The sequence below is a fragment of the Equus przewalskii genome, chromosome 3 (assembly GCF_037783145.1).
Source record: "Equus przewalskii isolate Varuska chromosome 3, EquPr2, whole genome shotgun sequence".
NCBI lineage: Eukaryota > Metazoa > Chordata > Mammalia > Perissodactyla > Equidae > Equus > Equus przewalskii.
In genome coordinates, this window is record NC_091833.1 from 52,273,554 (window position 1) to 52,291,469 (window position 17,916).

The following is a 17,916-nucleotide window of genomic DNA, read 5'->3' on the forward strand; positions in this document are numbered from 1 at the left end:
AGAGAAAACCTGAGAGTCTGGTCTCCTGTGATTTAATTTATATTATCCTAGAATAAGGGAATATGTTCTAGTTGCTAAAATAGAAACGTTTCTCTTCACTATCCTCCAATGTTTCCTTTGTTCATCTTCTCCCTCTTTGTCACTGGTCTTCCTTCTTTGAATATAAAAAACGGTGCATGGTGTACTGCAATGATGACCAAAATTTTTGATATTGTAACCATAGCATATCAGTGAAAAAATTTTAAGTATCCCCATATATTTAATTATAAATTATATACATGCAAACAAAATATATTGAAAAGCTGAAATAGAATATTTCTAAACAACTATTTAATTATTGAGCTTGTAAAACATTTTTGCTCTCACTAGTAACAATTATTTTAGTGAGATTAATATTTTTAGAAATAACCATGTGAATGTTTTATTATTCTTGGAAACATTGTTTTAACACTTTGTAACATAGCAATTTGACAGATCTAAGTCTAAGATCATTTTATTCAAATACCTAAATTTAATAGTTTTCTAGCTGAAAAATACCCCACATAAAAACATAGATTTCAATGGAGAAAGCACATCATTAACTCTGCTTGTAAAATAATTCAATTCAATCTACTAATTAGGCAAAGATTTTTGTTGAAATTTAAAGAATAAATTTTGATCTTTCATGATTTCAATCAACAAAATCTTGCAAATCCATCAAAAGTTAATTTTTATATTTTTAGTAAGTAGGTTCAAAACTATTGGAATTCCTATGGAAGATTCTTAAACAAGTTAAGATAATCTGTTTCCAATTTTTTGGTGTGCATGGGGAGTTTTACTAAGTGATCAATTTTGCGGTTTAGGTTCTCAGAAAGCAGACGTTTCTGAGTTTGGAGGCAAGGTGTTCTTCAGGGACCAAGGCCATCCAGAGCAGAGGGAGGAAGCAGAACAGGGCAGAGGAAGAAGCCGCACTTCGACAGAAGCCGACAATGCCTCGACTCCCCCTTTAACGGAGTTTGGAGCCAGTGCATCTTGCATTGGTCCAAAAGGGCTGAGCCTTTATACTCCCACATCATTCAGTCACCGTGTGTTCCAGGAAGGGGAGCTCTGTAACTGAGGCTGACCTCGAAGCAGCTGACTGCAGGAGACGGTCAGCTGAGCTCGGTCCCCACAGCTGGGCAGCAAGTCCTTCTTTGATCTGGTGAGCTTATCCCAGGATCTCCCATACATTTCCATCACGTAAAGATGAGAATATTTCCAAACATCCTTTTTTTTTCAAATGTTCTCTTCATAATACAACTTCCTTCAAAAAAAAGTACTAACTTTCTCTCTTGTCAAAATGCCACATTTACCTTGTAGGGACAGATTAAGTGTAATTTTAAAATTATTATTATCTAATACATAGTGAAATAGTTTTAGACAGCCATGCTTGTAATATCAGAAAAGGAGCCTTTATCTTTTTCTTAAAGAAAAATATTCACTTGTCTATAAGTTCAACTTTTGTAAAGTCTTCAGTACAAGGGGTCACTCCGTGGCTGAGTGGTTAAGCGCTCATGCTCTGCTTTGGTGGCCCAGGGTTTCACCAGTTTGAATCCTGGGCGCGGACCTAACACCGCTCATCAAGCCATGCTGAGGTGGCGTCCTACATAGCACAACCAGAGGGACCTACAACTAGAATATACAACTATGTCCTGGGGGGTCTGGGGAGAAGAAGAAGAAAAAAAAAGAAAAGATAGGCAGCAGGTATTAGCTCAGGGCCAATCTTTAAAAATAAAGTCTTTAGTATGAGATAACCAACCAGTCTCACCATACACTATAGCACAGAAGATCTTCATATCATGCCACATGTGATTGCAATGTTCAGAGCTTTTGCTATAGATTTAAATTTGTTATTTTTATTAAATTAACCATATGAAATTGATGGCATCCTTTGTGCATGTGTGACTTTAATTTCACTTTGTGTTTATGAATGAATGATTGAATGAATTTGAATTGTCCTCTCTCTGAAACTCATCTATAACCTAGGAGTGATTTTTTAATTCCTGGCAATGCAGCTTGCTTATATACATAAAATCTGTAGAAAACATAGTTTTCATTAAAGAAGTTATTTGCTATTAAGAGCTATCTTTCTGGTTCATATTCTTTAGCATCTTACACAAAAAGTAGTGCTTTCTTTGTGGACTTCATTGTTGAAAGAGAATACAGCAAATACCACATGCTTAGACTTTGGAGAAATATTTGTACTTTCCTATATAGCACGTCCTCCTTTACTGTGAAATTTGTTGTAAGTAACATTTTTTATATCTTCAGCAATGTTCACTATGCATCTTCTGACGCTTTTTGCTATAAAGGGAATGCCTGTCACTTTGCTACTATGTTGGGTCTATTGTTTCAGCCATTTTACTGTGACAGGGTGAACAACTGCTTTTTGCCTTTGCAATTAAATAAGAAATTGTAAGGAGGCGCTCATATTTTCATTAAATTTTGTAAAGTACTAGATTGAGTATCACTTCAAACATTGCTGAAACAGTTATAGAATTTGTCTTCATATTCTAGATACTTCATGTTAAAATGGCTTGCTAATCATTAGCCAACATCTAAAAGGAAAATATACGCCTAGTGATACTCATGAATAATGACAGTAGATGTAAATCTATATCTTTTTAAATAGTATTCTTGATAGCTAAAACATTTTTTTTGGCCAACTACTCTTCAGATCATTATTTTATCTTATAATATGGCTGATAAAGATCTCACATTCTGAGTAAGAGAAGTGCTTGTTCTGCCATTTTCCTATTCGTTTGCTTGAGCATTGTTAGTCTTGATTCCAACTGGCATTTTCTTTACAGGAATCTCTGTATGTCATTTGTACATTTTATGAGGATGAGTTCAGTTAAAAATGGGCCATATTAACCATAAATCCTCTCAACTGGGCGCATGCAAGCTGCTCTGTGACACAATACACTGAGAGTGAGCAAACAGGAGGGGGCCCCTGGGAAGTCTCTGCATTGGAGTTCCCACACTTCCCTCTGGACACCTCCTGTACCCAAAGGGGCAGGGAGCATGACCACCTGACATACAGTCTGTTCCACATGTTTGGGTCAGTCTGTATATTAAATATCAGTACAATTTAAACTCTATCTTATTTTTAGAGTTACAGTATAGAAGTGGTTGTTGTTTTTCCCATCTAGTGGATTTTTTGTGGACCCCTTGATGCCATTCATTAGAGACCACTGGGGAGCCCACGAGCCTTTGGAGTCAAAAGAAAGAAAAAACAAAGAACTTAGAAGACTGACTTAACCTCTCTGAGCTTCATTTTATTCTTCTTTAAGATGGTAATTATAATAATAATAATGCTGCCATACTGATAGATTTACTATGATCATCAAATTGAACATTATGTAAAAGTATATTATAAAACATTATACAACTGTTAGTTCATGCTAACAAACATTTTAGTGGGAGTTATAAGCCTGCCGGATATTGAGACATAAGACGAGTAAAAGAATTAGGTGAGATGATCTGCATAATGTTGTTTGTATAAAAGTTTAACTGTTTCTAAGACTTTTTTTAAAAAAATGACATTAGGATGTCCTGTTATCGCAGTGGGGGTTGGGGGGGAGATGTTCTGATATTACAACATTAAGGAGTGCCAAAAGCTGGCAAATAATGTTTTCTCAAAAAAGGTTATTGTTATATTCATATAAAATATATATAGGAGTAGAATGAAGTAATAAATAAAAATACCGTCTATGAGAAGATTCACAGTATCTCCCACTTTGAAAACTGAGAGGGGTGGATGGAGTGCCTTCCATCATCCTTAGTTCCACCAATTGAGATTAAGTTAATTTAAGACATTTATTTAAAGAGGTCACAACCAAATTAACTTGTTTAGCAATGTGGGAAATAATTGTAAACATTAATTTGATAACCTTATTTTTCCTTTACATTATCTACAAATGGCCAAATCTAACATAATCTCAAAGTTTAATTTTTATTACTACTGTTCTTCTCCCAGTAACTCTCTTAGAGGTTTCTTCTATTCTCTAAAAATCAGCTGTGACTTCTCTATAGATTACTACCAAATGTTGATTTTTTTTATCCAATTTTGTTCTCAGGATTTTAGTCCTCCATCTTAAACTGTGTGGGGGATATTTATACTCATATATTTCCCAATTTCCTTAAAATTAAAGTTTCTTTTTTTTTAAATTAATTTTTTTTTTAATTGCAGTAACATTGGAAAAATCAAAGTTCCTAAAATCTATTTCCAATGCCTTCCCCCTCCCAACCTGGTGCCAGGTTCCTCTATTATTGGTAATGGAACAAACAGTGTTTTTTTATCCTAACTCTTAATCAGAATGTCATCTTTCACATAGTTCTCCTTTGCTCTCCAAACCCAAACATAATAAAAATCCTGACACTTCTTCCTTTAAAACATTTCTTCCAACATCCCTACCTTGCTATTCTGGTGCTACCACTCTAGGTCAGGTCTTACCTGTCTTTAGGTTTGTTTTTTTGTTTTTTTTTAAAGATTGGCACCTGAGCTAACAACTGTTACCAAACATTTTTTTTTTGCTTTCTGCTTCTTCTCCCCAAAGCACCCCCCCCCCCCCACCATACATAGTTGTATGTCTTAGTTGCAGGTCCTTCTAGTTGTGGTATGTGGGACGCCACCTCAGTGTGGCCTGATGAGCGGTGCCGTGTCCACACCCAGGATCCGAACCAGTGAAACCCTGGGCCACCACAGCGGAGTGCGTGAACTTAACCACTGGCCCTGGGCCGGCCCGTCTTTATGTTTAAACCTCTTTACTCACCTTCCAATCTCCAGTCTCTTCCTAATGCAGTCCTTGCATTCTGCAGATAGATTAATCTTCCTAAAGCATTGTTTCCCTCATGTCATTCTTCTGTTACAAATAGTTCAAACTTCCTACTATCTACAGAATAAAGACCCAAACTCCTAAATCGGGCATTCAGTCTGGGATTCAAATTTGACCACATTCAACCTTTCCTAAGTTTCACAACTTTCGACCAAGCTGGAGAAATGCCTTTATTCTAAATACGCTTTGCTTTTTCCTGCCTCTCTCTATTTTATCACATCATAAACCTATGGAAATGCCATTTCTCCTCCCGTGTTTCCAGCTCTTCCACTCATAGCCACTCATTTACTCATTAGTCAAATATATACTGAGCATCACCAGTGTTCCAGACTCTATGTAAATAGAGGTAAACAAGCCGTGGTCCCTGACTTTTTAATCTGGTGAGTTAAAAACAATTACTGTAATAATTCTATAATGGAGGTATAAACAAAAAGAATAATGCTCACATAAAATCAGCTACTCAGTCTATTTCATTCTATTTCTGAAATTTGAGAGGAATGCCTCAAACTTTTGAGTTGGGAGTCCACTTTGTCCACCATGAAGCCCTGGTAAGGATGGGGAACATAATTCAGGAAAGGAGTGGGTGAGGCCCCTCTACCATAGCTAAGAAAAACCAAATGAATTAAAATGGATATAAAATCCAGATCTTCAGGGCTGGCCCCGTGGCCGAGTGGTTAAGTTCGCGCGCTCCGCTGCAGGTGGCCCAGTGTTTCGTTAGTTCGAATCCTGGGCGCGGACATGGCACTGCTCATCAGACCATGCTGAGGCAGCGTCCCACATGCCACAACTAGAAGAACCCACAACGAAGAATACACAACTATGTACCGGGGGGCTTTGGGGAGAAAAAGGAAAAAATAAAATCTTTAAAAAAAAAAAATCCAGATCTTCACATTTCAAACGTTTTACAGCCCATCGCCCATCTGTTTGTGGAATAGCAAGTGAGAGATGATGCAGTGTGGCTGCATCATGACTGCTGCTCTCCTTGCTTGGCGTTGACACCTTGTGCCCTGATGGAGCCCCACACAAACCAACCTTTAATGTATCTGCAACCGCTGTTAGGAGTTGGGGTAAGGTTAAACGAATACATTATTGATCCAATAGCATTTTTCATGCTCCCTTTGACCAAGAGGGTAATTTTTAAAACAACAACAAAAAACGGCTGCACTTATAATTACAGTTGTTATAAACCTAAGCAGTGTTTGTAATTTAGTTGGTGGTGGTGATCTATCACTTATTTCATCTGCATCTCGGTGCAAACAATCTAATAAGATGAAGTGTTTATTTTCTCAATTTGTCATGCAAGAGTTTATCTATTCCCGACTCATGCTTGAGGGAATTCACAACACATTATTTTTTAAATAGAGTCAGTAACCCTTTTGTATTATGTAGAACCAACCAATCAATCAACAAATATTTAGAGATTAAGTGCAATATGTCGGGAATAATAACAAAAGAAGAAATTGGAGATTGAGAAAAGATAAGAGAGGTGAAGCAGATGCAGAGCAGAGGCAGACATTTTTGCAATGCCCTCTTGGAAGGGCTAAAGGAAGTTGAGGCAAAGTGGAGTGGACCTGGGAAAAGCAAGCTCTATTTAGATTCAAGAGCTAGACACTGAGATGTGTGTAAGTGGAAGGTAAATGCAGCAGGATCAGAGACTTAGTGGGCATCAGTAAAGGGAAGAATATATGACCACCTGGCAGAGTGAGAGAGGTGGAAGGTGAGGAGAGTGGCCAATAAATTCTGAAAATAGGCAAGGAGTCTTCTTGTCAATACTCCTTGAGTGGAGAAATAAAGGTGTATGTATTTCCATCTAAACCAGCTAAGTAATTCTGTCTTTGGAGCTGTTGTGGGAGCTCCCACTAACCATATATTATACATAAAGAACTATAAATATTTAGTCTTTGAGCCCCAAGGAATCCACAGCCCAATTAGAAAAACAATTTGTGTTTACACAAGAAAACAACAACAGAAAATCTTTCACCACAGCACAGTTATTCCTTCCCAGTTTCAAGTTCACTTTGTGAAAGTTTCAGTCTACATGATTTTACTTCCGTATAATTTTTAGTAACAATTTTATTCCCATTTTAGATTGCTTGAGTATAACTTGATGAGGATCATAAAAAAGAATCCAGGGACTGGTAATAGAAAATAGAGGTTAAGTAGATGGCAGAAGAGTCGACCATTTTTACAGCCATGTCTTGACAGAGAAAAAGTCAAGAGAAAGCAGACTGGGGGGCTTAAACTGCACTCTGGGGGGTAACTGTGTGAAGGAAGCATACACTGAACTTACAATCAATAGATCTTGTTATTCACGCGGAACCAGAGTGTTCCTTAAGTAGGCTGAGATTGTTTTACCAGCTGAATATGTTAAAGGATACACAACATATCTTTTAAATCAATATTACCTCAGGAGTACAGTTTTTAACTCATAGTATCTCTAAACCTATAACAATTCGCTCTATTTCCAAAGTTTACTCACTGTATACTGAACACATATATATTCAGCTTTCTTTTCTTCACAATTTTACCTGTTGTATTGCCTGCCTGAAATATCCTCGCTCCATACATGCCCAACTTATCTTTTAAGGTTGACATTATGTTAACCCTCTTTCAAATTCCTCCCCTACCACCCTACAGTAAAGCGATCTGACAGTCAATAAACACCCAGAGCATATTTATATAATTCGTTTGAAGAACCAATGCACTAACTTTAAATATTTCTTATACATATCATGAATTAGTTACATCTGACTCTCCAACCAGATTGTAAGATCCTTGAGGTCTGTGCCACATATTCTATGTACCACACCCTCACATAGTGGCTTGCCAATTAACTTATTAAATACAAAAAATTACACAAAAAATATAAGCAAGTCACAGATATATAGCTCACATTCTTGGAATACAACATGGTCGTGGTCTACTATTTTTTTAATAAATTGTTAGGATAGATATGCTAAGATTTTCTTTTGATCTTTTGCATGTTACCTGTATTCATGATCATGGTAAATTGGTAAAAATGGAACGTTCCAATTTTTCATGTTTATTTTCTAAAGTTTAAGTAGTGTTGACAGTTGCTATCAGCCTACAAGTTCAGCAAACTCTCTTCCTCTTTCAATATCCTACTATAGCGGAGGCAGAGAAACGAAAGAAAAATAAGCACAATGAGTCTCCCAACTGTCACATTCCTGACTCCAAGTTTCTTGGCCCCCTTCAGGACAAGACCTCTCCCTGTCCTCTATCCTCTATAGAGATGGAGAAGAAGCAAGGTGTGGACGCTGGTAGAATCTCCAAGAAAGAGCCAAGTACTCCCTCCGCCTTCCATGGTGGTCCCCTTTCTGACCCTTTGGCTCCTAATGGAGAGAGGGCATGGTGATGATCTCCCTGGGAAGTATTGAGATCTGAGACTAGAAGAGATCCATGCTCAGCTTCAGGTCTGGATGCACCTGCCAGATGCTGAGTCCGAAAGAGCTCCTCAGCCCTACACAGCATGAGATAGCTGAGTAAGACATTTGCCCAATGCCTAGGAGGCCTGGATGAGACAGACTCATGGAGAGCCACTTAGCATCCTAAAAAGGAATGATAGGGCAGCCAAATGGTTTTCTTTCTGGTAGTTTGAACTGAACACTATGAAGACTGGAGAGTTCTCAGGGGTGAGAGAGGGAATTGGGAGGAAGATAGTAATGGCATCATATGACTGGAAACCAGATAAGGCCAATCAGGACTCAGCAGATGACACTGAGGAGAGATGGCTATAACTGGGAACAGAACCCCCAGGCAGATGACAGCCCAGGAGCTGGAGACAGTTCACACCACCATACTATGACTATCATTAAGTCCTTTGAACGTAAATGCTGTCCCAAGAGGAGAAGAAGGGAGAAAACAATGAAGGAAATTCTGTCTACCTGAAAATGATTTTTTTTTCAGCTATAATGGGAGACCTGAAATAATGTGGTTATTTTCAATGTGCTTAAGTCAAACTATAGAAAATACAATGCAACATTTTCACTATACCTGATAATGTGACTCAGAAGTTTTATAAATGGAACAGTGGTAGAGAAATTATCTTTTCCTCGAGGACTCTACAGTAATGGCTTATAAAGCTGTCAGGGGCTTATACTTTTTGAGGGGTGGCTATTTTCTGCCATAGCTATTGATACACTCAGGTTTCAAAATTCATTTTTGCATCAGTTTTGGACTATTACATTTTTTAGAAATATCCATTTTTTTAAGATTTACAAATTTAATACCATCAAGCTACCACTGGTACCACCATGTGACATTTGTCATCTCCTCTGTCTCAATGGTAGACCTCCTAATTCCTAATGGTATATATTCGGTGTTTTGTTCTTTTTTTCTCCATTAACTTTGACAGAAGTTTTACATTTTTATTAGTCTTTTAAAAAGAAAGAAAACAAACAAATGTTGAATGTAACAGTTCGGAGCGCAAGTTCCAGAGTCAGAAACTGACTGTATTTGAATTCTGACTCAGCCCCTTTCTGAGACTTCGAGTAAGTTACTTGATTTCTACAGGCATTTTCCTTGACTGTTAATAATTGCATCAAACTTGTAGGGATATAGTGTAGATTAAATCAGTTAATACATATAAAATGCTTAAAACAGTGTCTGATATAACTGATCAGGAAGTATTATTAGCTATCGTGGTAGATACAGGTAACGTACCCAGCATCCATTTCAGCCTACTTCTGACGTCACTTCGTGTGCTATAGCATTTGAAGACCTACAAATCACATTTTCTAGATTCATTTGAGGCAGGGTTCTGGATACGAATTCGGTCCCATCTAATCCAGTTGCTGCTGCTGCCTGTCCCAGTCATAGTGATACTGGATTTTTCTGCAAGAATAGAGCCCAGTCGTGAGCAGCTAGGAGGAAATTCCAACAGTAGCAGGCAGCTTCCCATCCAAGATTCCTGATTCCTGTATAAAATCTCTGATATTGTGTTCTCAAATTCAACCATTACAGTTGTGGTCTCCCAAATCTCCATCTTCTTGATGTGGCAAGATTGAAAGTGGTACTGGAAGTAGTGATATTTTTCAACAACTCCTGAAGGCTCAGTTGAAAGCTTGATTCTCCAGTCCTTTCAGTTATGTTGTAAGTACCAAATTTACCATATTAAATCCATTTCTATTGAAAATAGTTAGGATAGTTTCTTTTTCCTAAAGCTAATTATTGCTAATAGTCCTCCTATTTTCTAATTCATTAATATCTGACTTATCTGTGTTCATTCCATTTCCTTATGTAGTTGTCCATTGTTATTTTTCTTGGTTCTTAGATATAACATTTCATTCTTTTCTTTCCTTCTTTACTTTTTCCTTCCTTCCTTCCTTCCTTCCTTCCTTTTTTTCTTTCTTATCTTTCTTCCTTCCTTTCTTCTTTTCTTGTTTAAGAGTAAGTACATTGAACACTATGAATTTTTCTCTGCAAACAGCTTTGGGTCCAACCCATATTTTGATATGCAGTACTGTTGTCATCAATATCTAACTAGTATATAATTGTAAGTTTCATTTCCTCTTTTTACCAGTGATTCTTTAGCAAAATATTATTTCCAGGGGATTGGGTAGTCCCTCTTTCTTTATTCTTTCTTTTTTCTTATTACTTTTTATTTATCTAATTTTTATTGGATTATTATCAGAGAATATGGCCTTCTATCATTCAAAATTTGTTGGGTTTTTTTTCGCTTAATATATAGTCAAATTTTATAGATGTTCTTGGGCACAGAAAAATTATATTCTTTGTTTGCAGGGTATAAATCAATTTTATCTATATTTTGCATACTTAAATTCTTCGTTTTGCCTACTTTAAATTAAATTCTCTCCTTTGTATTTCTGCCAATTCTTTTATTCAACCAGCTTTTGCTTAATATATTATAATACTTAGAAAGTTTCATTGTTACATTTTCATTGAGAATTGTCTCCTTTATTTTTTATAAAACTTGTTTAATGTGAGTGGCCTTTTTCCCATCAAATGATACACATTTATCATTTTAAAAATCTAACTAAACAATTCACTAAAATGCAAAGGAGAAATGCAAGATTTATCCCAAATCCTGTTGCTAAAAACAGCTGTCACTAAACTTTGGTTAGCATAATTTCACTTGTCTATATTCAATTATGCAAATGGAATCTTATCAAATGGGGATTGAAGGATTTTTTTTGATAAATTATTCAGTTAAAATTTAATTTAATGAAAGAAGAAACTGAAGTGAAGCTGAAGGAATCAGTGAGCTTGAAGTAAATGTGTCTTTACTACAAATAACAAATTTCCACTAAAGTCAAGAAAACTCTTAGGAGGTTGGAGCCATGACTTTCTAAACCACGTGTTGCAATTCTACACAGTATATGTTGCCTTTTTGTTTGCAAGATGGGATGGTTGAGTACTTACTGTTTCTTAATCCATCCTCTCCCAGATCTGTATTACTCATATTATTAATTTTATAATGTCAAGATTAATAACATTTACATTTATTCTGCAATCAAAATTCTTGACACTTTTTAGTGGTGGCTTTCTACTTAAGGAGATTCAGTGTTCATTATCAGTCCTTTTATCTCAGCTTCTTTTTTCTTGAGTTCCATGTTTCTATACACCCTCAGTTGACTAAATTTCATTGATATACTTTTTTGTAGGAATGTATCCCCTGAATGTCTGAACCATTGAGAATATGTCTTTCTCTTTATAGTTGAAGGATAACTTGGCTAGGGATAAAATTTAGAGTCACGTTTTCTTTCCTTCAGAAGTTTATAGACATTCTTCCTCTGTTTTCTGGCATTCAAGTATTATTATGGGGAAATCCAAGGATAGCTTGATTTTTTTTCATCTTGAATGCTACTTGCTTTTCTGCATAAAATTTCCATAAAATTCTGTCTTTATTCTTAAAATTCGACGATTTGATATGTTTGGTACCAGGATACTTTTTGGTGTGGATCTTTCTGAACCAGTTTTTCTCTTAGGCAAAGTTTGTTCTTTCAGTCTAAAAATTCTGGTCTTTGTTTCCAGAAAGTAACCTCTCATTCTTTTTTGTTATTTGTTTAACTCCATTTATTCTATTTTCTTCCTCAATTTCTATTTCTTCCTCAAATTTCTTCCTCATATCTATTTGCTTATTCATGTCTGTATGGTATCTTTTTTCATATCAAATCTATTTATTATCACATCGCTGTATTGTTTTCATTTTGTGTTATGTGATTTCTTTAGATTGCATATTCGGTCAAGATTTTTTTTTTTTTACTGTATTTTTCTAACATAGTTTCTATCTCTTTCATTTGTTTTCTGAAGTCTTTCATCTCAATATTTCCCTCTTCTTTTTTTTTTTTTTGAGGAAGATTAGCCCTGAGCTAACTAGTGCCAAGCCTCCTCTTTTTGCTGAGGAAGATTGGCCCTGAGCTAACATCCATACCCATCTTCCTCTACTTTATATGTGGGACGCCTACCACAGCATGGCTTTTGCCAAGTGGTGCCACGTCCGCACCTGGGATCCGAACCGGCGAACCCTGGGCTGCTGAGAAGTGGAATGTGTGAACTTACCCACTGCACCACCGGGCTGGCCCCATTATTTCCCTCTTCTAATGTCTCAAGTTGTTATTTTGAACTTTTGACTTTCTTCTTCCAGATCTTCTTCTATGGAGAGTATAGTACTAGTTATCTATTGCTGCACAAGAATATTACCACAAACTTAGTAGCCTAAAACAACACATAACTGTTATCTCACAATTTCTGTGGGTCAAGTGTCTGAACACAGCTTAGTTGGGTCCTCTGCTTCGAGGTCTCACAAGGCTGCAATCAAGGCATCAGTTGGGGCTGCTGTCTCATCTGAGGCTTGACTGGGGAAGGATCTGCTTCCCAACTCAACATGGTTGTTTGCAGAATTTAGTTCCTTGCAGGCTGCCAGACTGAGGGCCTCATTTTCTTGCTAGCTTTTGCACCCTTGCCTCCTTGCTTTGTGGCCCTCTCCATATGGCATGGAGCTCAAAATATGGTAAATTGCTTCTTCAAAGCCAGCAAGGGAGAATCTCCCAACATAACGGGTTACAATCTTATGTAACGTAATCACATATATATAATCATAATCATAAATTCAGTGTCCCATTTACTGAATTCTATTGGTTAGAAGCAAATCACAGGTCCTACCTACACTCAAGGAGAGAAGACAACACAAAGGCATAAACACTGGGAGGCAGGAATTGTGGGGGTCACCCTAGAGTCTATCCACCACATTCATGTTTTATGTAAGTTCTTGGAGACTGTATTAGTTTCCTAGGGCTGCCATAAAAAACTATCACAAACTGGGTGGCCTGAAACAATGGAAATGTATTGGCTCATAGTTCAGGAGGCTAGAAGTCTGAAAGTCAGTGTCAGCAGGGCTATCCTCCCTCTCAAAGATCTAGAGGAGAAGCCTTCCTTGTCTCTTCCAGGCTTCTGGTGGCTCTCTGAAATTCTTGTCATTCTTTGGCTTGTATATACATCACTCTAATCTCTGCCTCCATTATCACATGGCCCTCTTTGCCATGTGTGTCTCTGTGTGTCCTCTCCTCTTCTTATGAGGATATCAGTCATTGGATTTAGGGCCCACTCTAATCCAGTGCAACCTGTCTTCACTAATAACATCTGCAAAGACTTATTTCCTAATAAGGTCACATTCTGAGGTTCTGAGTAGACACGAGTTGGGGGGGTGCACTATTCAATCCACTATAGAGACTATCAGGAAATATGCATTTTTAACTCTTAGTCTATTTATTACGTAATTTATCTTGCACTGTATGCTCTTCTTTTGCAGTTCATTTATCTTCTTTTTAGTTCTTTTATTTCTAGATTCCCATCCTGATTATTATTTTTTTTGTAGAAGCAGAAACTGCAGATTCACTCACTTTTCTCCTTTGCTTGTTTCTGCCACGGGAGCTGTAATAGCGATTTGTTTTCCTTGCCTTCCTTACAGCTAGTGGTTGCTATAACACACAGTACTTGTCAATGAGTTATTGGCAACAATCTGTTCAGGGACTGGGAGTGACATGAGAATGCTGGCTCCTCTCTTCCTTTCCTCACTCTGCTTTATCTCTAGCGATCTCCTTGGCTCGGAGAACAGGCTGAAGGCGGTGAGGATGGCATGCCAGTCTGGTGTCTTCTTAGTTCCACCACCCCTTCAAACTAGACATTCTGCTCTTTCTGAGGCTCCTCCCCACCCAGATCTTGCCACTCTAACCCCAGGCTTTCAGGATTGTACCTCTTCTTTGGAGAGAAATCTGTGTTCTGCTCAAGGTTCTTTCTCAAAAAAACAAAAAAAACAAAAAAACCATCATCTGTGTTCTTTCTCAAGAGAAAGCGTCCTTCCGTTCTCAGCACTCAGCTTCTTTCCTCATTTCACATCATTGCCTGGGAAACCTGCTTCCCATTCTGTAACTTCGGGTTGTATCATTTCCTTGTTTCATTGATGATAAGAGGTTTTTTTTGCCCTCTACAGTATTTTTCAATTTTTTCATTATTAGTAGGTTGCAAGAAGGAGAATGAAACAAAAATGTCTTTGTTTTGCCATCTTTAACTAAAAGCCTTTACCAAACTATATTTAAGAATTTTAACATAACTATTTAACTTCTAATTGTATAATATTGTTGAGAGTAAAATGGTATATTTTTAATCCTTTCTGTCTGATACAACGAATTGAGTAAGCATTTTCCCCTTTCCAACTTCTCAGTCTTTGCTGATTTAATATGGAATTTAGATTCAACATGTTACTATATTAATATTTTATATCTCTTTCCTTTCAAGAATTATTTATGATGTTTGCACTCAGTTTATAAGCAGCTTTGCCACCATTTTTTCAGATATCACTCTCTCATCAAATCTCAGTGCTTTCAGTCAGTCATTTCAAACCCTCCTTTCCCAATGGCTCTTAATTTTGCTTCATATTTAACTTTTTGGAGAAATATTTAAGGTATTTGTTTTTTAAAAATCAAATGAAGGTTGTCTGATAGGACTTGCACATCTGAGAATATGTTTCTGTTGCCTTTACACATTGTTAATAACATGGATGGACATAAAATTCTCGGGTTAAAACATCTCCAGTTCCACTTTAGTCAGTATAGGCTAGGATGTGTTACGTTAACAAATGACACTCAAATTTCAGTGACTATAGCAATTCCAAAAGTCCTATGCACCCCAATGTTCATTGCAGCATTATTTACAATAGCCAAGACATGGAAGCAACCTAAGTGCCCATCAACTGATGAATGGATAAAGAAGATGTGGTATATATATACAATGGAATACTACTCAGCTGTAAAACAGAACAAAATCATTCCATTTGCAATAACGTGGATGGACCTTGAGGGAATTATGTTAAGTGAAATAAGCCGTTTGGAACAATGAAGAGACTTGGAAATGTTTGAAGGACCAATGATTGTGTGTGTGTTTGTGTGTGTGCATGTGTGTATTCATTCTTATTTTATAAGTAGAAGGATATATGAGATAATACTGTCTGGAATTTAAAACCAAAATCAATCAAGATAACTATTTTTAAATGGTGTAAAATCCATGTACCTACAGCCAGTCTCGTTTAATGTTATGGTATGTGTATTAGTCTGGGTTATCCAGAGAAACAGAATGAATGAGATACATATAGATATAATCTATAAATATAATGAAAAGATTTATTATAAGGAATTGACTCACACAGTTATAGAGGCTGAGAAGACCCAAGATTTGCAGTCAGCAAGATAGAGACTCAGGAGAATAAAGGGTGTAGATTCCAGTCCAAGTTCAAGCCCAAAGGCAGGAGGAGACCAATGTCCTAGCTTGAAGACAGTCACACAGAGAGCAAACCCTCCCTTACTCTGCCTTTTTGTTCTACCCAGGCCCTCAAGAGACTGGATGAGGCTCACTCACCATGGAGAAGGCAACCTGCTTTATTCAGTCCACCAATCCAAATGTTTGTCTCATCCAGAAGCTACCCTTACAGACACACCCAAAATAATGTTTAACCAACTATCTGGGTATCTCATGGTCCATTCAAGTTGACAGATAAAATTAACCATCACACTATATCATTAAATTAAATGTGTATTTATTTAAAGAAAACCAAGTGTTTGACACCATGTAATTGACTTTATATAACCTTAATTTGAACTCAGAAGGACTTCCTGATAATGCAAGAAAATAGAAATCTATTTATTAGTGACTGGTTCTATCTATAAGTCCAAGCTACGGAGAAAATTTAAAAAATAAAGAAGCTGTAGGTTGTGTTTTTGGTTGATTTGTTTGTTATTGTGTCCCTCTACCCCCATCCCATTGGCTGGAAGTTTCAAAAGTAGAGTAAAAAAGGAACTTGATTTTTAAAGGCACATAATGATCGCAGAAATGTCAGGAGATAAGGAAGAACAAAAGAGGAAGCGCAAAACGTTTCAGTAGGGGGGAAGACCTACAAGATTTAGATTCATGCTTAACTTGAGTTGTAGTCCCTCCCCCAATATATTGTCTTGAAGACAGTGCACCCCCAAATTAACAAGCATTTTGATTGTGCTAATTAGACCCAGTAGGCCATCTCAAAGAAAAAGAATTGGTTTTTCAGTCTTATTGTGACATAAAGGAAAGAAGCAGGAAAAATATAATAAATTAAATTAGTGTTCCAATAAGAGAAAGTAGTGTTTGTTTGGAATCATCAATAATTTAGCTTATTTTATTCATTCCTTTATCAGTATACTTCATGAGGTTATGGTAGTTCTTAATTGCTTGATTCAAAACTTTTCCATATGAATCGGAAAATTTTTGCAATGCAAAATGGTGTTGCCAAAATTGGAACAATAAAGAGCTAAACACAGTCATTATTCTCATTGAATTTACAGATATGAGTCACTTAATAACATATAAAACTATAAAATTGCATCTGAGATGAATGCTATGAAGGAAGGTTGAGTGGTTCTACAAAAGCTTTTAATGATGGGATTTTGTGACTTAGGTAATTCAGAGAAGGCTTCTTTAAGGTAAGTGAAGAACAGAGGGACAAGGAATGGACTGTGCAAAGGCCCTGTGACAGAGGGAGAATGACAAGAAAGAGGGACTGAAAGCAGTCCAAGGTGACAGCAGCAGAGAAACTGCAGGAAATCACGGTGTGGGCTGATGCTAAAGACGTGTGTGGTGGACCAACCACGCCAAGTCCTGAGAGCCACTGAAAATTTGTAAGTGGGAACAATGGATCGGAAGTGGTCCATGTGAATGTGGGTAGAACAGATAAGAGGTTTGCAGCTGTGAAAGTGAGACTTAGGTAGTGCCAGAGAAAATGGAAAGAAGTGCTAATGTTTGAGAGTGATTTGGGGAGTAAAACTTACAGTATTCGGTATTCAGTAATAGACTTGATGCAGGGAGCAAGAGAAATTGATGTGTTTTAGATGTTGCCTTTTGAGTAGAGCAATAGAACAAAAACCCCACCCCAAAAGTTTTAAAATACAGTTCTTGCACAAGTCCAAGGATTATTTATAGCAATTGAGGACAGGAGCAAACGCTTATTAGACTTCAATTTTTATGAACTGTTGATAATGATTTTTGAGCCCCACTACAGCAGAATGACTCTCCTCTCTATGCTTCTATTACAGTCCTTGGGACATTAGACTTTCCGGTTTGCCTCTGTCTCCTGCACTGGACTGTGAACTACACGAGGGCAGATACTAGGTCTTAGTTAGTAAAGCTCCTGCAGGCAATCAAGTTTCTGGCATGGCAGCCACTCAAATATTTGCGAAGTGAAATAATTAGGTCAAGAATCAAACTTTACAATTTTCTATTTTCCAAATTGGCTTTAGTGTGGTTATACATTTATAAACAAAAACCTTTATATAAAATTTACTAAGTTAACTATTCTCAGTTAATAACTTTATTTGCTTATTTTCATTGTCGCCATAAAACTAAATGTAGCTGTAGCCAAATACGGACACATTACTGATGTGATCAGATTTGACTGTTGGCTGGCTTTCAAATAATGCTAATAACAACAACAACATGCTCGTACAGAATACAATCCTAAATTTCTGTATAGGAGACTGATTAGTTTTGCATCACCCAG

At 36.9% G+C, this 17,916-nt stretch overlaps 1 long non-coding RNA gene across 1 annotated transcript; it reads left to right on the forward strand.

The window, feature by feature from the left end:
• The first annotated feature begins 2,997 nt into the window (after window positions 1-2,997).
• On the forward strand, window positions 2,998-15,915 carry LOC139082645 (uncharacterized). The gene is made up of 4 exons (XR_011538852.1): window positions 2,998-3,079; window positions 3,171-3,314; window positions 9,840-9,968; window positions 15,719-15,915. It is a non-coding gene; the product is annotated as an uncharacterized lncRNA (long non-coding RNA).
• Window positions 15,916-17,916: the final 2,001 nt, after the last annotated feature.